This window comes from Phyllostomus hastatus, unplaced genomic scaffold (genome assembly GCF_019186645.2).
Source record: "Phyllostomus hastatus isolate PE091 unplaced genomic scaffold, TTU_PhHast_1.1 phas_scaffold_129, whole genome shotgun sequence".
In the NCBI taxonomy this organism is placed as follows: domain Eukaryota; kingdom Metazoa; phylum Chordata; class Mammalia; order Chiroptera; family Phyllostomidae; genus Phyllostomus; species Phyllostomus hastatus.
The window spans coordinates 23,953,797-23,979,296 of NW_025334009.1; the positions used below are offsets into that span (position 1 = coordinate 23,953,797).

The 25,500-nt window shown below is 37.5% G+C and overlaps 1 non-coding gene across 1 annotated transcript; it reads right to left on the reverse strand.

Annotated features, from left to right (window-relative positions):
• Window positions 1-19,725: 19,725 nt before the first annotated feature.
• LOC123830890 lies at window positions 19,726-19,829 on the reverse strand. The gene has a single exon (XR_006787828.1). It is a non-coding gene; the product is annotated as a U6 spliceosomal RNA (small nuclear RNA).
• Window positions 19,830-25,500: the final 5,671 nt, after the last annotated feature.

The following is a 25,500-nucleotide window of genomic DNA, read 5'->3' on the forward strand; positions in this document are numbered from 1 at the left end:
TCTACAAAGTAGTACCTACTTCATAGAACTGTTTTGAGGATTAAACAAAAAATGTATGTAAAGCATTTAGCTAAGAGCCTGGCTCATAATAAGCACTTGATAAATGTTAACTATCATTATCACTCTGGTTCTAATGTTCAGCAAAGGGAGGGCATGCATAGGGTGCTCTATTCAGGAGTCAAGAGATTTCCCTACATCATCAAACCAAAAACAATTTCATGTTTGATACAAGTGTTGGTTTTGGGGTTTTGTTTTGTTTTGTTTTATTTAAAAGAAGCCTTTCAATAACATAGATATGCCCCATGAAATAAATAATAATTTTACTGCTGGTGTTACAAAACAAATCTTTCTGATAGATTAAGAATATACATTACCCCTGGCTGGTATGGCTCTGTGGATTGAGCACCAGCCTGCAAACCAAAGGGTCACCAGTTTGATTCCCAGTCAAGTCATATGCCTGGGTTGCAGGACAGGTCCCCACTAGGTGGTGTGTGACAGGTAATCACACACTGATGTTTCTCTTTCTCCCTCCCTTCCCCTCTCTAAAAATAAATAAATAAAATCTTTTTTTTTAAAGAATATAAATTAAATAACAAGAAAGTACCTATGCCTTTTAAGCTATATTTTTAAATTATATTTTCTCACCCTGGCTGGCATAGCTCAGTGGATTGAGCATGGGCTGTGAACCAAAGTGTTGCAGGTTCAATTCCCAGCCAGGGTACATACCTGGGTTGCTGGCCATAACCCCCAGCAACCGCACATTGACGTTTCTCTCTCTCTCTCTCTCTCTCTCTCTCTCTCTCTCTCTCTCTCTCTCCCTCCCTTCCCTCTCTAAAAATAAATAAAATATTTTAAAAATTACATTTTCTCATGATATATAGAATGAATTATGATGAATCAAAAATGTAAAAATTAAAGTCCTAATGCCTTTATTTCCTTGAGCACTTTCTACTGAGACCAAGAAACAATTCTTAGAAAACACCTTAAATTAACATACCCTACATGTATGTTCTCCTTGTTTATACAAGAAATGTTCTTCAAAATACTTTTACCCAAACTTACCATCCTTTCACTTGTAAGTGTCATTAGTGTTAGTGGTTTCCAAATTTTTAGTCACCCTAAAGACAATGTCAGTTTTACCACAGGAGGTGCATCATGATAGAATGATCTTTTTTAAGGTAGAACTATTATGGAACTAATGAAGTTTATATTTCAGGGCTCCTCGTTTGCATAGGGCCATTGCAGAGCCCTGAGGTGCTAAGTTGGAAATACATTTAGTTTGGGTTTAGTGGAATTGATTCATGTGGTTTGCAGTTACTTCCCTATTATTACTGGCATTCCTGATATACAAGTGGATTCCAAAATACTCCCACTGCACACTGTAGTAAATTACCCAGCATTGTGCCCTGGCTGGTGTGACTCTGTTGGTTGAACATCCACCCATAAACCGAAAGATCACAGGTTCTATTCCTGGTCAGGGCACATGCCTGTGTTGTGGGTTCGGTCCCTGGGCGAGGCACATATGAGAGGCAACCAATCAATGTCCTCTTTCACATCAATGTTTCTCATCCTCTCTCTCTCCCTCCCCTCTCCCTAAAATCAATAAATAAAACAATTAAAAATTTTAAAAAGTATCCAGCATTGTTTTACTCAAGTGAGAGACAGAAGTCATATAATGGTAAAATCAGAGTGACCTCTTTGTAAGGTATATAAATGAGTAATCACTATATTGTATACCTGAAGCAATATATTGTATGTCAACTGTAATTGAAAAATAAATTTTTTGAAAAGAAGTCTTATAATGATATGAACATGTCTATGTACTCTAGCACTGGAATTATACGGGTCATAGAGAACAAACAAGATGGCAAATAGATGGAGCCAGACGCCAGTCTGTGGAAAATTATTATGCAGATGTGTGGACAGTTAATTTAACAAAATATTATTTTTCCTGATCTTTTGATGTTTTAAGATTTTTTTCCAGCTTTCCTAGATTTTGAACTTTCTACTTTTTTCTCATTTTAAGAAAATGTGGACTTTTGTGCCTAATTTTGCATTTGTAATTTTGTGTCCTTTTACATAAAAGAGACCTAAACTGCATAGGTCTTCAAGGTCAAGTCCCACAAAACCTGGACCTACCCTGACAATAATGTGTCACAGAAGGCTAATTAACCTATTTCCATACTTCTCCTAAATAGTCATCTACAGGGTCAAATGAAATCTTCCTTATTGCTAAAAACAAGTCTTTTATGGGGAAAAAAAACAGGTATGAGAATATCAGAACCAAACTAAATTTAGAAATCTTTTAAAACCCTCAACTATTTTTTCACATGTCATTGTAATGATCCATATCTATATTAATTTTATCATTCTGTTTGAATATCCAAGGTATATATTTGAACTAAGACCTCTTAAGTATGAAAGATATTAACCTTGTTTTAGAATCAATCCTTTTGAAGTATGTCTACTACCTGAGAAGAAAAGTTGGCAAAATGTAACCTTGATGAAGAGACAAAACTCTACCTACCCACACATAAATAAAAATAATCTCTTTGAATTTTCAATTTTGGGAAAATGAATGTAAGAAAGGCTCTGATTCAGACCTCTCCAAGAGTTCAGTTCATTCTTAAGAAGACTTTCCCATGTATATAGTAGCTTTCATTTAATGACTACCATAAAATTTCATCTTAAAGATCTTGATTAATATACAGAGTAACCCCAGAATCCCCAACCATGTCAAAGAATCCCACAGGCTAGTGGCCACCAGCGAGCACTTGTGTAACATCTATTGGGTATTTCATTCTAGGCATCATAAGCTATCTAAAAGCTCACCTTGTTTTACAGTAATTGACTTAGCAAGTGAAATGATTGTGGGCTTTTAGGTACCATGTAAAATATGTCAAGATAGTATTGAATCAGTGAAAGATACACCTATTTAACTGACTCCCAGAGGCTTGGAGATTATAGTGTCGAATTCAGCTTGATGAAAACAAGCAAAAGAACTTTATGCCAAGTAAGTCTAGCATTTACTTAAACTCTGACACAATAATAAGGAAAACAATAAAAATGAGTTTCCTCAAAGGCTACTGGGGGTATTAGTCTTAGATTATGCCATAAAACTTTTTTCTCAAAGAAATCTGCTGAAAGAGTATGTTAGAAATGCATAGTATTCTAGCTCCACCAAGTGACAGTTTAATATTGTTGCTATGTTGCTGCTAAACTCTCAGGGGAATACTAACAAAATAATATATTGTACATACAACATGCTCATCCATCTGGTCTAACCTGAGGAGATTTCTCTCTATTCATTAATGGCTCAAAAAAAAAAAAAAAACACTCGCATTTAAACTTCTAAAATATATCAGTTTCAAATAGAAAATTATGTAATAATAGTATTTTTTGAAATTCATTATTTCACATTCTGTTCAGTTTATGATTATATTTGTTGAGGAAAAAATAGATGAAAAATGTTTTATTCTCCTCAGATATTGTTTTAGAAATTAAAGTTCATATAACAATAATCATTTTATTATTTTAAATACTTTATCCAGCACACAAAAAAGCATCTGGACATTTTTTAAATATAATTTTTAAAAAACAATGGTTTTCTAGCTCAAAATTTCTATCTGTAAACTACAGAGTAATGAGGAAGGCTTTTAGGCCAATAAAATGCTATACTGTATTTCTATTAATAAAAGCAACACATACTCATTATTCAAAATAAATAATTAACTCATGACATGGAAATATATTTTTCTTTTTTATCTTTATTGTATTTTCCATTACTAATTGATGTCCTCATATCTCCCTCCTCCCATCAATCACCACACTGTTGTCCATGTCCATGAGTCTTTTTGCTCAATTTCTCCACACCCTAACCACCCCCACATTAGCTGTCATTCTGCTCTCCATCTATGAGTTTGTCTGTTTTGCTTGTTAGATCAGTTTGTTCATTAGATTCTACATATGAGTAACATCATATGGCATTTGTTTTTCTCTGACTGGCTTATTTCACTTAGCATAATGTTTTCCAGATCCATCCAATACTGTTGCAAAGGGTAAAATTTTCTTTTTTTTTTGGTCGAGTAGAATTCCATTGTGTAAATGTCCCATAGTTGTTTTATCCACTCATCTATGGAGGGACACTTGGGCTACTTCCATATCTTTGTGATTGTAAATAATGCTGCAATGAACACAGGGGTGCTTATGTTCTTTCAAATTAGTGTTTTGGGTTCCTTCAGGTGTATTCCTAGAAGTGGGATTGCTAGGTCCAAAGGCGGATCCATTTCTAATGTATTTCCACACTGCTTTCCATAGAGGCTGCACCAGTCTGCCTGCATTCCTGCAACAGTGCACCAGGGTTCCCTTTTCTCCACATTCTCACCAACACTTGTTGTTTGTTGATTTATTGATGATAGCCATTCTGACAGGTATGAAATGGTCTCATTGTGGTTTTAATTTGCATTCCTCTGATGATTAGTGGCATTGAGCATCTTTTCATATGTCTACTGTCCATCTATATGTCCTCTTTGGAGAAGTCTCTATTTAGGTCCTTTGCCCATTTTTTAATTGGGTTCTTTGTTTTTTTTTGGTGTTGAGTTTTGTAAGTACCTTATACATTTTGGACATTAACCTCTTATCAGATGTATGGACAAATATGTTCTCCCATTCTGTGGGTTGTTTTTTGTTGATGATTTCCATTGCTATGCAAAAACTTTTTAATTTGATGTAGTGCCATTTGTTTAATTTTTCGTTTCCCTTGCTTGGGGAGATATATCTGGTAAAAAATTTCTATGAGCAATGTTTGAGATTTTGGTGCCTATGCTTTCTTCTAGGACTGTTATGGTTTCTACTATAACATTTAAGTATGTGATACATTTTGAAACTATTATTGTGTGGGGTACAAAAATAGTATTATTATAATACAATTTATTTTCTAGTTTTCTTTTCTCTTAATGGTGATTACAAGATATAGTATTATATTATACAGTGCAATATAATGGACATAATGTGAAGATATTACCCTTTGTATAGCCATGTTAAACATTTTTGTTGCTGTCAATTTTTCTTTATAAAGGGCAACTGTAAATATAAAATATAGCAAAGTATAGTTATATTACTGTCCAATAAAATAATCTTTAAACAAACATTAGGGAAAAAATAATGACTACTTCATAATTAAAAAGGCCATTTCACCAAAACAATATAAAGACTTTAAATTTGTACACATCTAAAACATAGACTTATATTTAAAAGCAAAAATTGACAGAACAAAAATGTGTTGCCTTTTGCTAACCTGCCCCAAGACTTGTTGTTGGTGGAAGCCATACTTGGTGCACAGCTTGGTCCTTCCCACACACAAGCAGGCCCAGCAGAGTCAGCCACACACTGTGGATTGTTTTGTAGCTCCAAACAGGTTGCCCAGGACCAGTCATAGGCAGCGTCTGACACTGACCTCACCAGAGTCCCTCTAAAGAGATCTCATTCCAACTTCTATCCCAAACACCATAGTACATGTTTCTTTTTAATGTTGCCCGAGGAATGGGAAGGTAAATTCCCCTGAACTCCCAACCCCACCTGTTATCCAAAGTCACAGGAATGAGATTCTTATGGCTCTATAAGCACCAGGAGAAAAATTTAAGAAATAAAAATTCATTTACCCTCCTAGACCTACTCCACCCTCTACCCCAACCAAATCTCTAGCTAGGCAGTCTCTGACATAACCAGTGACAGCACAGAAGATTCCTGAGCATACCCAAAGCCACAGAAGTTAGAACTTTTGATTCATTCCCAGCAAGCTTTGTGAAGAGGGTTCATAGCAGCCAGGCCTAGAAATGAGTCTTCTGGTCAAGGTTCCCGTCTATGGTAAGTTTTTCAGTTCCATATTCAATCAAGTGTTGTCTGAACTGTAGCAAATAAATATTATCAATAAGAGGTTAGGGGATAATAACACACTCCCTTCCCCAAAGCAGAAGAAACCAAGAACACATTATTGAGCCAGAGAGGCCCATTGGCCTGTCAGTGACAGCATAGCACTGTGGATAAATGAACTTCCTGTAGATGCTCTACAACACCCTTGGGAGACAAATGGGTGACAGACACAGTTCATTACATTTTTCATGAAGAGGAAATGAAGCCCAGAAAGTTTAAGTGGCAGACTTCCAGAAAGCTTTTAAAAAATAAGCGAGGAAGAAGACTTGACTTGGGGTGGTGAACACACAGTACAATATACAGATGATGTATTATAGAATTGTACCACTCAAACCTATATAATTTTATTAACCAATGTCACACCAATAAATTTAATTTTAAGAAAAGAAGTGAGCCTTCCAAAGTCAGCCAATTCTGTCTCTAGGTAAAAACTGCATCAAGTACAAGTATTTTTGTTGAGACCTGCTGAAAAGTCTTTTGGGATTTGTTGATAAAGCATTGTTCAAGTCTCATGGGGGAAAAATGGCAATTTGTAATTGTGACATTTTGCAAATGTTTCAACCTTCTGCATAGCTAATTATGCTTCCTAGAGCTTTTCCTAGGTTTTTCTTGACTATTTGAATTAGTGATGAATTACTTGGCATATTTCTTCTGATTACGCATGAAATTAAATCTTCTTATTGCTAGTGGGTTTTCCCCCCTTTACCTCTTTTCTAATTATCTGGACTACTCAAAAAGATTATTTAGATCTACTCTCTTTTCTCATAAATATGTGTTATATAATTTTTATACATACATGTCCGACTTACCAAATTGATCTTTCAACTCTAAAAAAGATAATCTCCTGAACTACTTTATGTTCAAATTATCTTTATAAATTACATTTTGTTATGTAAATCCATTTTTCCATTGCAAACAGGATTTCTCAGAAATCTCTTTGGACTGAAAGATGTGAACAGTTTTGAAATACAGTTTTTTAAAAAAGATGACAAATATATACTATAGAAAAGATAAAGAGAAAACATGGACAGGCTGGTAATGATAAATGTGTCTTACTCTACAGTTATATAAGCCTTAAGAAATTCTTGTTACACTTTCATCTGGCATCTCAATTGAAGTTTTTCTTTAAGGTTTTCAGCATGCCATTCTCCATGGAACTTTTCCTCATTCTAATGAAAAGAGTAATGTATACTTCAGAAGATTCATTTTCTAAAAATGCCTTTCTGAAAATGGAAGGTACTAGGCTTCTCTGACTTCATTTGTAGTCTAATGTAAAACCCCTCACACTCACTGTCTTGCAGAATAATTAGCAAGAAAAAGTAATTAAAGACAACACAAATGCCAAAGAACAGGAAGAAACACTGGCCATTTTCCCCGTTTAAGTTATAGTTCCTAAGGTACCTGCTGTCGTTTGGAATGTGTGAACCATGCTGGTAAATAAATGAAAAAGCTATAGGTGGCCACACAATCACAATGGTCAGTGGCAGGACAATGGATAAGGGAGAATGAGCCAGACCAACAGACAAAGTAAGGGACTAGAGGCAAAATGGACTTCTTTCTTTCCGTTAATCACAAGAGCCTTTGCTTCTTTCTTCCCCATGACACACAATGCCCCTCCATACCTGAAAATTATATCTAAGAAAAAAAGTGCATTTTAGTCTAGAGTCATCTTGGCATCAACCAGAGGACCAGTTACCCATGGAAACAGGGCCAAAGACTGGGAGGAAGAGAAGTTGCCATTTTTTGTTCTCCTACAGGGGGAGTGACAGCTGCTGTCACAGACATCTCCAAGGCAAGTAGCAGCCACTGCATTGAGAAGGAGAAGACCACAAACAGAGCTCGAGAGAGATTCTACAATATACCAATGACTGGGGAGAAAAAAAAATATAAGTTACATATGGCTCCTGCCTGTGAGGATACTATTTCAATATATAATTTGGATTTTTATTTTCTCAGCCTCTCTATCACCACTTTTTCATATAATAGGATATATATACAGTTGACCCTTGCACATTATAGGGGTTAGGTGTGCTGACTCCCCATGTATAACTTCTGACTCCTCAAGAACTTAACTATCATATTTTGCCATGTATAATACACATTTTTTGCCCAAATTTTTGAGGGAAAAATAAGGACACACATTATACATGGGTAGTACTAGTTCTATATTTATATAAATGTTTTCAATTCTTTTATTTATGTTTATGCATTAAAAGTGTATCTCTAGAAAGCAGTAACAATATCCATATGCAAACTACTACCCTGGAATATGATCATTGGTTTTGTTTCTAAATATAAATAAGTAAATAATTGAATTAAAAAATTAAAATGAAAGATTTTTTTTCCTGGAAGTTTGGGCCAAAAATGTGGGTGTGCATTATACACAGCTAAATACAGTACTTTTACCCTATTTGTTGATTAGAAGCTTTATGGATAACATAAAACATTTATTAACACATATGTTGTATGTTAGATGTATTATATACTGTAGTCTTGCACTAAAGTAAGCTAGACAAAAGAAAATGTCATTAATAAAATCATAAGGAAGAGAACAACAAAAAAAAAGTACCTAGGAATAAACCTAACCAAGGATATAAAAGACATGTACTCAGAAAACTACAAAACACTGAAGAAAGAAATTAAGGAAGACATAAACAAATGGAAGCATGTACCATGCTCATGGATTGGAAGAATTAACATCATCAAAATGTCCATACTACCCAAAGCAATTTATAGATTCAATGCAATCCCTATTAACGTACCAATGACATATTTCACAGATAGAGAACAAACATTTCAAAAATTTATATCAAATGATAAAGGACCCTGAATAGCCTCAGCAATTTTGAGAAAAGAGAACAAAGTAGGAGGGATCACAATACCTGATATTAAACTGTATAATAAGGCCACTGTAATCAAAACAGCCTGGTACTGACATAAGAACAGACACATAGATTGATGGATCAGAATAGAGAGCCCAGAAATAAACCCAAATCTCTATGGTCAATGAATATTTGACAAAGGGGGCATAAGCATAAAATGGAGTAAAAATAGCCTCTTCAACAAATGGTGTTGGGAGATCTAGACAGCTAGATGCAAAAAAAATGAAACTTGAGCATCAACTTACACCATACACAAAAATAAATTCAAGGTGGATAAAAGACTTAAATATAAGTTGGGGCACCATAAAAGTCCTAAAGGAAAACATAGGCAGGAAAATCTCAGATATTCCACAAAGCAATATTTTCACTGATATGCCCCATAGAGCAAGGGACATAAAGGAAAGAATAAACAAATGGGATCTCATCAAAATAAAAAGCTTCTGCCTGGCTAAAGAAAACAGCATTAAAATGACAAGAGAACCAACTGTATGGGAAAACATATTTGCCAACAATACCTTGGACAAGAGTTTGATCTCCAAAATATATAAAGAACTCACATGAGTCCAGTCTAGGAAGATGAACCCAATTTAAAAAATGGACAAAAGACCTGAACAGACACTTCTCCAAGGAGGATATACAGAGGACCCAGAGACATATGAAAAGATGCTCAGCATCACTAGCCATCAGAGAGATGAAATTAAAACCACAATGAGATACCACCTCACACCAGTCAGAATGGCAACCATAAACAAATTAACAAATAACAAGTGCTGGAAAGGATACAGAGAAAAAGGAACCCTAGTGCACTGTTGGTGAGAATGCAGACTAGTGCAGCCACTGTGGAAAACAGTATGGAATTTACTCAGAAAACTAAAAGTGGAACTGCCTTTTGACCCAGCAATTCCACTGCTGGGATTGTATCCTAAGAACCCTGAAACAACAATCCATAAGAACCTATGTACCTCAATATTCATAGCAGCACATTTTATAATAACCAAGTGCTGGAAGCAAGCTAGGTGCCCATCAGTGAATGAGCGGATCAAAAATTATGGTACATTTACACGATGAAATTCTACACAGCAGAGAGAAGAAAGGAGCTCCTACCCTTTGCAACAGCATGGATGGAACTGGAGAGCATTATGCTAAGTGAAATAAGCCAGGCAGTGAAAGACAAATACCATATGATCTCAACTTTAAGTGAAAGATCATCAACAAAACAAACAAGCAAGCAAAATATAACCAGAGGCATTGAAATTAAGAACAATCTGACAGTAACCAGAGGGGAGGCAGGAGGGGATAATGGGGGGAAAGGGGGAAAGGGATTTCAGGAACAACTATAAAGAACACACGGACAAAACCAAGGGGGAGTGAAATCAGGGGTGGGAGGTGGGGATGGCTCGGGTGGAGGGGAGTGGGGAAGGGAAATTGCAGACAACTCTACTTGAACAACAATAAAATGTTTTTTAAAAATCATAAGGAAGAGAAAATACATTTACAAGCATTCACTGAAAAATGTCCACATGTAAGTGTACCCGTGCAGTTCAAACCCAGGTACTTCAAGTCACCTGTATACATACATGAATATATAATATATATAAAATATGTATATTCTATTTTATAAAATATACTTTCACATATTTCATATAGTTTCATAAACATATATTTATATCGTAATGTATATATTCATTTATTCAACAATATACATGAATAAATATAATGAATGGGGTGTGGTCAGCTCTTCTCTATCTTCAAATTTCTACTGAGGTTTGAGCTTAATAATACTTACAGAAACTGTTTGAAATCATAAAAGCTTTCAGGGACACAGCTATGTCAAAGAATATTTATTTATATAAGAAGATGGACAGAGAATTTTGCTGAATTAAAAACAATAGTTTATCACTAAGTCTACAAAACAGCATGTCATGGTATGTTACTATTTTAGTTATATATGCACTCATCCCTTCAACAAATACTTATTAACCATCTACTGTATGTCAATCACTATTATACTCACAAAGACTCCCCTGAAGAACTTAACATTGTAGAAGTGAAAGGGGGTGGGGCAAAGAGGGGAAGCAAGTCTGGCAATAAACAATAGATGTAATAAAAAAAGTATGTTCTATACCATGTTAGAAAATCTTAAATTCTGTTAAGAAAAGCAGAATAGAGAAGGCTAAGGGGAACTGGAAGTAGTGGCTTTAAGGAAATGTCAGGGTGGATTTCAGTTTTAAATAGGATTATTAGGCAAGGCTATTTTGAGAATGTGAGGTTTGAGTGAAAGCCAGAAGGTGAGGGATATTTGGAGAGATGGTCCCACCTGGAAAAGAGCCAGTAACAAACCTGAACATAGAGCGTGCCCAGTGTGCCTAAGTAACAACAATGAGAGCAGTGTGGCTCACGTGGCAGGAGCAAGTCAAAAAAAAGCAGGTCAGAGAGGTTCTGAGGAGGGCATATGATCTAAATCCTTACAAGACATCATGTAGTATTATTTTCTCCATATAAACACTAGAAAAGGGTAAGCCAAAAAGATTGATCTTGGGGAGCATGATGGGATTACAAATAATTTATATTTTCTTTGTGCTTTTTTTGTCAGTTTTATTAAGATATAATTGATATACATCACTGTATACATTTAGGGTACAGCATAATGGTTTGACTTACATGTATTTTCTGTGTACTGATTTCACAATCAGGAAAAGAAGTTCTTGTAGGAAAATTTTAATAAAGGCTTAAAAGAAATCTGAGCTATCCTAACCCCTCGTTCTCCACCAGAGCTATGAGTAAATTACACCTTAAGAACCCAGATTTCTCTTCTAGCTATGAGCACACACCTTGCAAACCACAGTCTCCCTCCCCACATCAAGGAAGATAAAAGATAATTAACAGCTTCATGCAGCCCCAAGATCAGAGCTCACACACATTGGGGCCTGCTTTGTCAGCACCAGTCTCGCCAGTGATTTGATCTGGCAGATCCAGGCCCTTTGCCATCTACACCTGTGAGTCCCTAGTGACTGATTTCTGCCTTAGCCACTCAATTCAACAAACACTGACTGAGCACCTACTACCAGTGATATAATCTCTGCCACTGTTAGTTCATAATCTAGGAGACTATTGGCTACACAATTACAGTAACTGTAATAGGGATATATCCTAAAAGGTAAATAGAGGGTGTCCCCAGAAAAACAGCCTGAGTATGTGGAAGGAAGGATGAGGAAGTCTTTCGGGAGGGTTATGCCTGAGGTCAATCTTAGATTAGTGAGAATGAGGCGGCAGGATGCCTAGGCTGGCACTTGACAGAGAAGATGGCTGCTGATAAGGTAAAAAACCAAGAGACACACATGGTGCTCCTCAGATAGTAAGGTGAACAGAACTCCCTGGAAGAGCTTGTGAAAATGCAGGTTCTGATTCAGGAGGTCAGGGTGAAGCCTGAGATTCTGCATTTCTAACAAGCTCTCAGGTGAGGCCAACAATGCTGATGGGAGGACATTTGCTGGATGGAGAACCACACTTTGAGCAGCCAGGGGCTACTGCAGTCCACTTCCAAACTCCGCTGAACATTGGAATCATCTGGAGACTCTAAAACAGCACTTTCTGCCCGGTGCTACCCCAAGACATTGCTAATATGACAGGTATGGGATGTGACCTGGACACAAGAATTTTTTAAATCTCCCTCACATGGTGCTAATATTCAAGGTTTGGAATTCACTTCCAAAGTACCAAACGAGGGAGAACTTGAGGGAAATGTAATGGGAGAGGTCAGCAGATGCCAATTATATAGAACCAACCCCCACCTGCCCTGAATTTTCACACTAAAAAGCCTGGATACATATTAGATATAGATGAATAGATACAGAAAGAGATGATAGATAGATAGATAGATATAGATAGGCTGACCAGCTGCCTGTCTTGAATAGCTAATAGGTATCTCAAACTACTCTGTAAAAATCCAAACTTTTGAATTCCACTCCCACCCCCACCAAAATAATCTCACTTCCTTCTTTAGTCTTTCCCATCCCAGGGAGTCTCCGCTCCGCCCTTCCTGGCGCTCTAGGTATCACCCTTGAATTGCATACCCCACATCCAAACCGGCAGTGAATCCTGTTGGTTTTACCTTCAAAATAGATCCAGAATTGTTTAGGATTTCTTCAAAATAAAATGGTAGGAGGAGAATGAAATGGGTCCTAAGTTAATCACTGTTTGAAATTGGAGGGATTCATTACATTCTCTCAATTTTTTTATATATTCAAAGCTTCCCACCATGAAAAGTTTCCGTATATCTCTTCACCACCTTCACCACACTCAATGGTCTAAGCAACTACCACTTCTCATGTGGATTATTAGAAATGCTCTTTAATTGCCTATGAAGTTCTATGTAACGGGCTTTTAGTCTTGCCCCATTTTCATCTATTCTCAACAAAGCAGCAGAGATAAGTAGGTTCGTATTACGCCTCTGCTCAGAACTCTCCAACAGCTCCTCTTCTCACAGGAAAAACCAAAGGCTTCATCGTGGCCCATAATTGGCACCAACCCCATCCCCATTTCTTCTTACCTCTTTCATCTTATTTCCTCCCTTGTAAACACATAGCCTTCTCACTTTTTCTTCAAAACCTGAGGAACATCCCCTCCTTATTGCCTCTGCTTGCAAACCCTGCCCCACCTCCTTCAGGTCCTCACTCCAATGCCATTACCTTGGTAAGCTCCCCAGGCTTCTCCATGTTCAATTTAAAGCCTGGCTCCAGCACTTCCTTCCCTGCTTTATTCCAAACACACACTTATCATGAATTGACATAATATCTGTTTTACACACTAATTCAGTTATTTTTCTATCTCCTCTGAATTGCCTTCTACCCTCCCTGCCCTATCACAGTCAACTAGAATGTCAGCTCCGTGAAAACAATGGTTATTTGTTTTGTTCACTAACTGATTCCAAGCCCCTTAAATATGTTGTCTGGTGGATGTTAGTTGCTCTATATTTATTCGCTGATTGGCTGGGTGATTCAATCAACTAATATTTATCCTGGCCATGCTGGATAAGAGATTTCTCCACGTGTAGTACACTTTGTATAGTGTGCCACAAAATCCATAAATTGTAGTTCTTACATATTTCCTTAGAGCAGGAGTTGGCAGATGTTTTTCTTTGAAGGGCCAGCCATTCCTTGGGAGTCATACAATCACTGTTGTAACTACTCAGCTCTACCTTTATAGCACGAAAGGAGCTATACACTATAGATAAGCACAAGGGCCTGGTTGTGCTCCAGTGAAACTTGACAGATTTAACTCACAGGCTGTAGTGGGCCAGCCCCACCTTGTAGGAGAGCTTCCCAGTTTTGTTTACTGAGATCAGTGCAAAAGAACTGCCTATCTCATGTCAAGTAATGAAACCAAAAGCAGTAGAAATAATGAAATCACTCAAAATAGATGAAATGACTTCAAAACAATAAAAGGCTGAAGTAAGCAATTCGTTCAAGATTCAGTAAGGCATTTTGGCATAGCTTGATAGCACTTTGGATTTCTTAGAAGTAATGAGGCATCTGACAGTTGAAAAAGTTTTGATGAAATGTGGTAAATTCTTTTCCCCTTAAAATACCTGAAATAGTTTCTATTTCCTATACCTTGATTAACATAATGCACATTTATCTAACTTGTCTAGAAAAATTTTTGTGTATTCTATCCACGACATCCTATTGCTCTATCAGTAAATTAGATAGACAAACAGATAAGATTGGCAGGTAGATAGGATAACTCACTCTTCTGAAATAGGGTTTATTCCTAAGACCTTCTTAATGTAATTGTTACTGTGGTTCTTCTTATTATAACTGTTTAAAATTATTTTAATTATCTTGTTTAGAATCTTTCCAGGGTAGTGAGCAAATTGAGATTATCTATTTTATAGAACCTGCTTTACCTGTTTTTTAAAACAAAGACTAATTTGCCTATTTCTAGTTTTCTTACTTCCCTCCAGGGTGACCAATATCCACTCAATCATCTAAACTGCAGCTTCTTTAAATATTAAAGAAAATTATCCTTTATCAATAATAAAGCAGATTCATTTATGACATTAGAACATGCTACATGTAGCAATACCTCTGGCAAATTGGTCCACTCATTGCAACACATACTGAGAGAGGAAGGAGCCAGAAATGTGTAAGATTTGTGCACTAAAGCAGAACAAAGGATAGGGGAATAACTGAAAGCAGGCTTTCACTTCAAAAAAGCAGCCAGATAGACAAAATGTAATGTCCAAAGGCAAAATGAAAGTAACTGCATCACAATTTCCAATTAGAGCTATTTTCCAGTGTATTAATTCTGTCTTCAGGTGGGTCAAATCAACTTCAATCTGTCCACCAAGTTTTTAACGCCAGTGACTATATTTCTAAAATATATTTCCAAATGTTCTATTTGGTTGTATTTGGTTCTTTTTTTTTAATGTTTTCTTAGTCTTTTTCATGGTGTCTGCTTCTTCCTCAGGCTTTTGATCCCAGTTATATCCTTACTATTTTAAGCACACTTATTTTATCTTTACCATTCAGCTCTTTTATCTGAAGTTTTCATAGTATATGACTGCTGCTTATTGTGGATGCTAACTCTCAGTGATGCCACATGGTTCTCTTTGTGCTTTGTACTTTTGTATTGCAAATTCTTCAAAACTCCATTGGTGGGAATCTTGTACTATCTGGATTGAGGGAGTTCCTCCAGGGAGGTTTTACCTTTACTTTACCAAATGCCCAGGGTTTTTGCAAGCTCATGACACTTTTATGTTCATTTATTGGCTCAAAGTATCCAGAACCATACAGATAGAAATATCTTAATACTAACTCTGGCTAAAGATAGGAATATAGTTATGAATTTTCAAGAAAGATGTTTTTCTATCTAAAATCTTAACAAAGACATACAGGTATCCTTCAGACACTACTCTGTACCAGTGAGTAGACAGTTTTTCTAGGATGAATCTTCAAAGGTCCCAGCTTTCTATGGGAGTCTCAAATGCATTCTTTAAACTCATGGAACCCCAAAGCATTATCTCCTATTCTTGTGCAGGTACCAAGATCTGAACCTCCATGTGCCTGAGCCCAGGGTTCCATCACTCACTCCTGACCCCACTCCTGCTGCTGTCAGAGCACCATTCACTATGGTTTGGCTCTGGTTTGCAGTTTGTACTTCATTTTTAGCCCATTGGGAATTTCCTTAAATGCCTTCTAGCTCAGCTACACATTTTAAAGTCATATTTTTTATATTTTTATCTAGCTTGTGTGAGTGTTTTATAGCAGGAAGATTTCTGGGTAATCTAGTTTGCCATGCTGCCAGAAATAGCAGTAGCAAATGTTAGCATGCTGCCATAAATATTAGTAGAATATGTTAAATCTAAGCATCTCAAATCTGAAGACAACCCACTACAATTTTTCAGGGATTGATAAAGTCATGCAACACTAAATATAGAACTTTACAAAGTGCCATAAAATGTGGTAATAAATATTTAGAAGCTTCTTTTGCACAAAGGTAAAAAGCACAGCCACATCCATAGGGTAAGCGCTTGTTCTGTCACAGTTAAAATGGCTGAAATAATTCCCCCCAGAAAGCATGTGGTGAAACCTAAAATGTATCTTTGTCAGCAAATATTGTTGGATGATATATGGAAAGCATTATAGAAGAATGCAGAAACAAATATTGGAACAAGTTACAAAGTGTTGAAGGTTTGCTATATATCTGAATGAAGCACTGATGTTTCTAACACATTTCAGCTTATGGTCTTGTCTAGATTCTGTTTCCACTGACAAAATACATTTAAAAAAGAACATTTTGGGGGAGCCACTAAAAAAGGACCAAATAATATTTCCCTCAATAATAAATAACTTCTGGGCCTGGCTGGTGTAGCTCAGTGGATTGAGCATGGGTCTGTGAACCAAAGGGTCACTGGTTCGATTCCCAGTGGGGGCACATGCCTGGGTTTCAGGCCAGGTCCCCAGTTGGGGGTGCACAAGAGGCAACCACACATTGATATTTCATTCCTTCTCTTTCTCCTTCCCTCTTCCTCTCTCTAAAAATAGATAAAGTCTTAAATAATAATAAATAACTTCTTTTAGAAAAAATTATGACCTATAGAAAATTGTGGGCAACTATTTGAATTAGAATAAAAAATCCCCTAGCAAGGGTACAGGTAAGTCCCCCCCACATGAAAAGCATTCCTCCTGTCATCTACAAGCAAGATACTGCAGCAAGATGGTGAAGCCAGTGAGAGAGCAAAGTGCTACAGAGTATCATGGGTAAGGTTAGCTTTATAAAAATAAGACACTCAGTTAAAGGGGCTTACCTAAGAAAAAGATGATCAAAAATATGAACAGTAAAATAACAGCAAACTCACAGCTATCAAAAACTGAACCTAAAAAAAAATAAAACAAAAACAAACTAAGCAAACATCTAGAACAGGAACAGAATCAGAGAAATGGACATTGCATGAAGGGTTATCAGCAGGGAGGGGGAAGGGGGAGAATGGGGGGGAGTACAGGGAATAAGAAGCATAAATGATAGGTACAAAATAGGGGGGTGTTAAGAATAGTGTAGAAAATAGAGAAGCCAAAGAACTTATATGTACAACCCATGGACATAAACTAAGTGGGAGGGAATGCTGGTGGGAGGTCATTGCAGGGTGGAGGGGAATAAAGGGGAGGAAAAAATGGGACAACTATAATAACATAATCAATAAAATATAAATAAATAAATAAATAATAAAAACAAGACATTTAATGTAGGGAACTCCTCGTACTCTTTGCAGGGAGTAATTTTTTAGATCAGGTTCCTTGGAAAGCAGATTCTGAGGAAAGTTGCATATAGAAATTTTATTGAAGAGTGCTCACAGGCTCAACTATCTGGGCAGTGAGGTAGGATGAGGCAGAGGGGAAAGCTGAACTGAGATGCCACAATCAAGCATTCCTATGAAAAGCTCTGGAGTTGGGTGGCCCTTCCATGTTGTCCCACCTTGCAGCAAACTGACCAGGCCTCCTTTATATCCAGCACTGACCAGTTATTGAATGAGAGCTGCCCTGGGGTAGGAGGGAGGTGACCTTGGGTGAAGCATCTTTTTTCCATTGAGTGCAATACCTAGAGAATGACCTGTCAGCCACCACATAGTATGAAGGACTGTGAGCAGTGCACCACGGCATCCACTAAAGCAATCATACAGAGGATTGTAGGTGAGACTGGCAATGCCTTTAAAAGAGTTGGTAGACTCAAAGATGAGCTGTTCATTTTTCTCATAAAATGAAATTAACTTATCAACATGTGCTGACCTGTGCTACAATGACAATTAGTGAACATGAGAATGTGATACACCAAAAAAAACTTAATCTAACAATAAATGTGAAAATGACTATTTCTTAGAAGACATTTATGCTATGGAGAGAGTTTTTTGAAAACAGAAATTTGAAAGTGTTTCCATTATTATATGCTGTTGTTTCAAAAATTATGTAGCCTATAAAAACTTTAATAACTGCACACTTAAGTATCCTAAGAAATTGCTTTAACTTGTTATAAGCTTTCAATAAATTCAGTGGATGTTAAACCCATATGTTAAAGTTTTTTTAAGTAATAAACCCTTAACAGATGAAAATTTCCTAGTTATTTTTAACAAAAATACATAATTTTTTACTATCTTTGAAAGATGAATAGTACAATTTGGAAAGCATAGTCAAAGATACAGTTTTTCCACTTACATATATTGGATTTACATATTGTTGGAAGAACTTTTTCAACTGTGACAGCCATTAAAACCAAGCATCTAAAACCTGAAAACACAGGTTTTAGAAATTCTACATAACAAAATGTTACACCAAGTTTTTGAATTGGAATAAAGCATCTAATCACATAGTAATGCAAAATTTAGAATTATGTGCTTATCCAGAACCAGGATAATTCAGTGGCTCAAGGCTCCTAGTCTCCCCCAGTTTCCAAGGTGAAATGTTTCTTCTCCTCTTTCTAGGACCCAGCTCCTAGATTATGGCTGGTTACTCTCATTTATCACTTAGCACAGTGACCTCCAACTCTTTACCTTCATCAGTGAAAAAAAATTGAGCAAGTACCTACATTTATGTGTTTATAATTCCCACATGTTCTACTCTTTTGATAAATTATCTATATTATATACCATATACAAAGTAGAAATTTTAAAACATAACCAAATTCTTGCCCGAAATGCATAAATTATGAGGAAACATCAGGCAATTCCAAAAAGAGAACCTGCAATGTGACATTTACTCATCAAAAATGCCAAGGTTATAACAAAGATTTAGAACTATTCCAAGTTGGAGTGACAACTAAATGTAATGCATGATCTTGGCACTAGATCTTGGACCCATGAAGAAAAATTTGCAGAAAATAGGTAAACTTTGAGTGGAATTTATGTGTTAAATGGTAATGTTAGATAAATGTCAATTTCATAATTTTTATTTTTGCATTGTAAATACACTCAAAATATTAAGAGGTTATAAGGCATCATATATACAACTTATTTGGAGCAGTTTAGGAAAAAACAAAACCCACAGTAATATGTATGCATGTTTGTATGTATGGAGAGAGCGACAAAGATTTAAAAATGCAAAAATAGATAATGCTAACAACTGGAAAATCTATATACAGAACTTTGGATCTTTTCACTACTTTTGTAAGTTTTCTGTAAATCCAAAATTGTTTGAAAAGAAGTAACGTTAAAAATTTGATATAGTCAAAGCAACTAAAAGTCCTTTAAAAAGATGAGACAAAAGAAAATACTAGTTTTAAAGTATTCCATTTACTCATAATAATGTACTGATTATATTGAAATATTAATAACATTTAACATGAGAATATTAAAAATTAGAGATATTTGTCTTGTCCTTTTCTTTATGAAATTGTTTAGAGGAATAACTTCAGTGATCTCATTTTTTTTTTTTAACACTATACGAGTTTGCATGTCATCCTCACACAGGAGCTGTGCTAATCTTCTCTATGTCACTCCAATTTTAGTACATGAGCCACTGAAGACCACAGTGATCTTATTAATATTTTTTAAAATGTCCAGATTATAGACACTGAGGAGGATCCAAGATGGAGGCATAGGTGGTCGCACTGTACCTCCTCACACAACCAAAACTAAGGACAACAAGAATTTACAAACAAAAAACAACCAGAACAGAGAAATGAACCCAACAGAAGTCTGAATACCATACATCCAGACCAGTAAGGAGGGGCGGAATTGGAGGACTACGGAGAGGGGTCAAGGGGTACCGGCAGGAAAAATCGGTGGCTGGCACACACGCACACACAGGGCACAGACCGAACACCGCAGCTGACAACCGGTGGCAGACCCTGGGCATGGGAGACATTGAGCAGACCCAGTGAGGTGCGCAAGGCAGCTGGCTGTCCGCAGCTGCACATTCACATTCCCGCACAGAACTTAGCGAAAACAGGCAACGCAGACCACACATCCTAGGGACCCAGAGCCGGGAAACAAAGCCCAAAGGCACCGATTAAAAACACCTGTGGAAGTTGAGGCCAGGAGACTCTATCAGCCTCACAGGAGGCTCCTTGGAGAAACCCACAGAGTCCAAGAGAGTGCACAAGCCCACCCACCCGGGAGCCAGCACCAGAGGGGACCAACTTGCTTGTGGGAAGTGGCAAGGGGGACTGGTATCCGGGTGAGAGGGGAGCAGGCACCATTGTTCCCTCTCGGACTCCGCCCTCACATACAACGTCACAACCCAGCAACTGAGGGGCCCGGCCCCGGTGAACACCTAAGGCCCTGCCCCTCATATGTAACAGGTGCGACCAGACCAAAGGAAAAAAATAAAATTAAATTAAAAAGATGGCTCAAATAGAGTTAAAAGCCCCAGAGCCAATTTTGTTAAGCGACCAAGAAATAGCCAACTTATCAGATGCATAGTTCAAAGCACTGGTGATCAGGATGCTCACAGAATTGATGGACTTTGGTCATAAATTAGATGAAAAAATGCAGATTACAATAAGTGAAATGAAGAAAAATGCACACAGAACCAATAGTGATGGAAAGAAAACTGGGTTTCAAATCAATGGAAGGGACCAGAAGGAGGACAGGAACAACCAAACAGAAAAGAATGAAGAAACAAGAATTCAAAAAAAATGAGAAGAGGCTTAGGGACCTCCAGGACACCTTTAAATGTTCCAATATCCGAATTATAGGGGTACCAGAAGGGGAAGAGGAAACACAACAAGTGAAAAAGTTATTTGAACAAATAATAAAGGAGAACTTCCCCAATCTGGCAAGGGAAATAGATTTCCAGGAAGTCCAGGAAGCTCAGAGAGTCCCAAAGAGGGTGGACCCAAGGAGGAACACGCCAAGGCACATCATAATTACATTAGACAAGGTAAAAATGAAGGAGAGAATCCTAGAAGCAGCAAGAGATAAGGGGACAGTCACCTACAAAGGAGTTCCCATCAGAATGTCAGCTGATTTCTCAAAAGAGACCTTGCAGGCAAGAAGGGGCTGGAAAGAAGTATTCCAAATCATAAAAGGCAAGGATCTACAGCCAAGAATACTCTATCCAGCAAAGCTTTCATTTAGAATGGAAGGAGAGATAAAGTGCTTCTCAGATAAGGCCAAGTTAAAGGAGTTCATCATCACCAAGCCCTTATTATATGAAATGTTAAAGGGACTTATCTAAGAAAAACAAGATAAAAAATATGAACAGTAATAAAAGACATCAAACTCACAGTTAGTAACAAGCACACCCAAAACAAAAGCAAACTAAACAAACAAAGAGAACAGGAGCAGAACCACAGAAATGGAGATCACATGGAGGGTTAGCAACAGGGAAGTGGGAGGAGGAGAGAGGGGGAAAAGATACAGAGAATAAGTAGCATAGATGGTAGGTAGAAAATAGGGGGAGGGCAAGAATGGTGTGGGAAATGTAAAAGTGAAAGAACTTATGACACATGGACATGAACTAAAGGGGGGAATTGGGAGTGGGAAGGGGTGGGCAGTGGGGAGGGGAGTGAAGGGGGAGAATGGGACAACTGTAATAGCATAATCAATAAAATATATTTTAAAAAAATTTCCAGATAATAAAGCCAATCTCTCTCTTAAAACATGAGACTTAATAATTTAAAACTAATTTTTTTACATTTAATATCTATTTATGATGGTTAGAAAAGGTTAAATTATTTTAAGATAATGTTTGTATTTTCTCATAAAACACAACAGAATTGATTTTCCGTAAGACACTCAAAATCTTGTTCTATTTGTTTTTCGCATTGCTGGTTCTCTCTCTTCCCTGTTAGTATCAAAATGGGGTGACTTTAGAGTATTCAATATTTGAAATATTATGTAGGAGGAAGTGATAACAGTTTTAGCTGCAAAACTTTTTTCTTCCTTAGAACTTCTCCTTTACTCCACCTTAATTCTCATCCCCAAAGAATGATAAAATGATACATCAGAGTTACCATTTAGCAGCTCATTTCATATAATAATCCACTGGGCCTCCTTCTTTCAGTTCTTCTGACCTTCCAGACTGGCTGACTCACAAAAGGGAGAGACTTCCATCCAGAAATTTAGAAGGATGGGAGAACGGTGCACTAATTTAAGAAAATTGTGAGAAGGATGAATACACAATTGCTTTAATTTTGCAAACAGATCACAAAATGCATGCAAATAAAGATTATCTTTTTGCTTGAAATGTATATTTCACCAGTATGTAACTCAACTTATGAAGGCTTGTGCAATTCTGAAAACAGATTCTTGAATAACATTGCAGCATGTCTCTCCTCAGCAATAGCCTTCAAATACTGAGAGCCACTGAAAGTAGGTACCTACAAAAAATGTCATAAATCTACTGGGTACACAATGTTGCTGAGTATTGTGTTCTACAAGTAGAATTAGCTGAAAAAGAAGCTATGTGCAAAAAAAGTCACTCTTCAGCAGTTTGTCCACATAAAGGTAATGAACCATAAACATCACCCATGAATCCTCATCCATGGATACACAACATCAAAGTTCCTTTGGGAATTTCCTCACAGATGTGGACCAACTACGAATCTTGAACACACTTTAAAAAGCCACTTTTGCTACAAATAGAAAAACCCCATAATTAACAAGACAAAGATTTTTGTCAATGGTTATAAAAATCTGATGATACAAAAAGACCAAGAAGTGGGTTATAATGTTAACAGAGAACCTAGCCAGAATGTTGTGATCTTACAAGTATCAAGACATCAGCTATCGGAACATAAAAAATTCAGACTTCTTATTCTAATAGCAAAGGGGTGGGGAAAGGAACAAAACCCACAGAATGTTCCTTATGCTTGCCAATGTTCTCCAGCCAAAGACTAGTGGGAACACACCTGCAGCAGAACACACTTGGGTTTCTGCAACAATAGAGAACACACGTGTGTGGAAACATGGGGCATTTCACTGAGAGGTATTAGAAGGGACTTAGTATAGGATTTGGGATTGTGTGAGGTGATTTAGGGGAGAGTTGAAGAAAGCAGGGCTTTGCTCTGGATTGGATGTTATCAGGAAATGGGGTAATTCTATGATTGGGTAGCTGAATAATTCTTATCTAGAAGGTGAGAAGAACAGAGTGAGGCTAAAGCTGTCACTGGTAGAGAAGCATCCATCATTTATATCAGCCAGGATATGAGGGATGTTTGGTTATTTTTGTGGCTTGGTCATCATTGTCCACACCTGGCTGCAGACACAGCTGTCTGCCTACAATAGTCATCACAGCTAGAACCAGCTCATGCACCCATGTTCCTACATACAGTGCAGGGTTATCCATTGGTGCTTTCACCAGATAAATGAGCAGGGCCGGGTTGATCTGCACCAAGTTCACATTCCCTTTTTTCCTCCTCTGAGACAGTTGTCATTTTGATTTCAGTTCTGAGAAAAACTTCAGATTTTGAAAACAAGATGTCTGCTCCTTTTCCAAAAACTCTACACGTTGAAAAGTGTTTATAAATCCAAGTCTCAAAGTCTGCACTCAAGTGCTGCTGTTGAGATATACTACACCTGTTTCCTAATTTATATACTCTTGGGAGATATATACTTATATATTTACATATATAATATATCTGAAGCCATATTTTTAATAAATACTCCATCTACTATAATAATTGGTTCCTCTAAGATGTTTCAGAAAATTAGTGCAATGTATTAAAATCCAGTGTTAGGAAATACCATGGTCTCACCTAAAACTTTTATTTGAGAATTAAACTATTATTAAATCATATCTAACTCTGAACTACAATTTAATTATACTCAGTGCTTCTTAAGCCTTCAAAAAGCAATTTTTTCCCATCCTTAAAAAACAAGTGCAAAGATGGCATTGGTGAAACCAGGGTTATGAATGCTGACCTTACACTGGCAAAAACAGTAACACTCCACTTTCAGCACTCACATCGACCTCAATCCCAGCTTGCTGTCTTGTCTCCCCAACCCCAACCCTCCCCACTCTCCTGTGAGCTGGTGCCCCTGGAGCTCCAGCCACCCACCATCCCTGGGGCAAGGCCTCCCCATGCCTTGCCCTTCCCCCTGGGGTCATCACAGACACTACCTGCTTCTAGGCCACTTTGGTGCCAAATCCTGAGGTTCTCCAATGATCTTGTTTCCCCATGGCTATAGATATGCAGGTGCTGGTTCAATACAGAGTGGGGACAGAGCAAGGGGCTGAAGCACTGCATACACAGAGGCCAGAATCTTCACGAACAAGCAGCCCCTCCCCAAGATAATCTTGGCTGCGGAGGAGGGCACATCCATGTCATCAGCAGAGACTAGTCGAAGGCCTTCTCCCTTCAGACAATCACGTCACACTTAGGCTCACAACACTCAGTCCAGTTTCAGAGCATCTCACATTCACTTTATCTGCAAATGTACCTTCTGCTGCTTTTCCTTCACCTGCACTGGGCCGGGTCAGTCATTGTCATTCAGGCACGGGGGCAGCACTGCTATACCAGCCACGTGTGGACCTGCTGGCACCAGCTCTTCACCCTTGGTCTGACCCAGTATGTCCAGGGCATGGTTCTCTCCACTACCCTGACGGCCATTATCAACCACTTACAGAACAGCATCCAGGAAGATAAACTTGCTGGCAACTGGATAAAGTCAGTCATTGAGCATGTCTGAAAGCTGCAGGAGTTCTGTAACAGCAGGCAAAGCTGTATACAGAAAGCTAAGAGTATGCATGCCTTAAAGCTATAGTTCTCTCTAGACCAAGCATCCAGGTGTGACCAGCACAAACCAGATTTTAGATGTTGGACTTAGATATTTCTCTTTCAGAAAAGCTACTCCGAAGACCTCTTATCCACCTGCTGGCACTCAGGCTCCTGAGCTCCAACATAACAGAAGAGCTTTTCTCACTGATCTCAGTGGCAATGTTTCAATCGCAGCATAATCCCCTCCACCTTCAAGATGGAGAAGGCAGGTGTAATGACTGGATCACTGGAGCCAGTCTATAGTGCGCACCGCACACCTGCTGAGGGGCAACTAAAAGACAAGTAGGATTCTTTCCTGCTGTAAGAAATGCTTTAATGCCTTTGATGAAGCAGCAGATTTTGGAACACTGTTTTACCTCAGTTTATATTTAGAAAATTTCAAAGGGCAAAAAGAAAAGTTTTATAAAGTCAGAAATTAGTACTAAAGAAAAATTTTTAAAAATACTTGAAAACCAGACATTCCACAGTAAGTTTC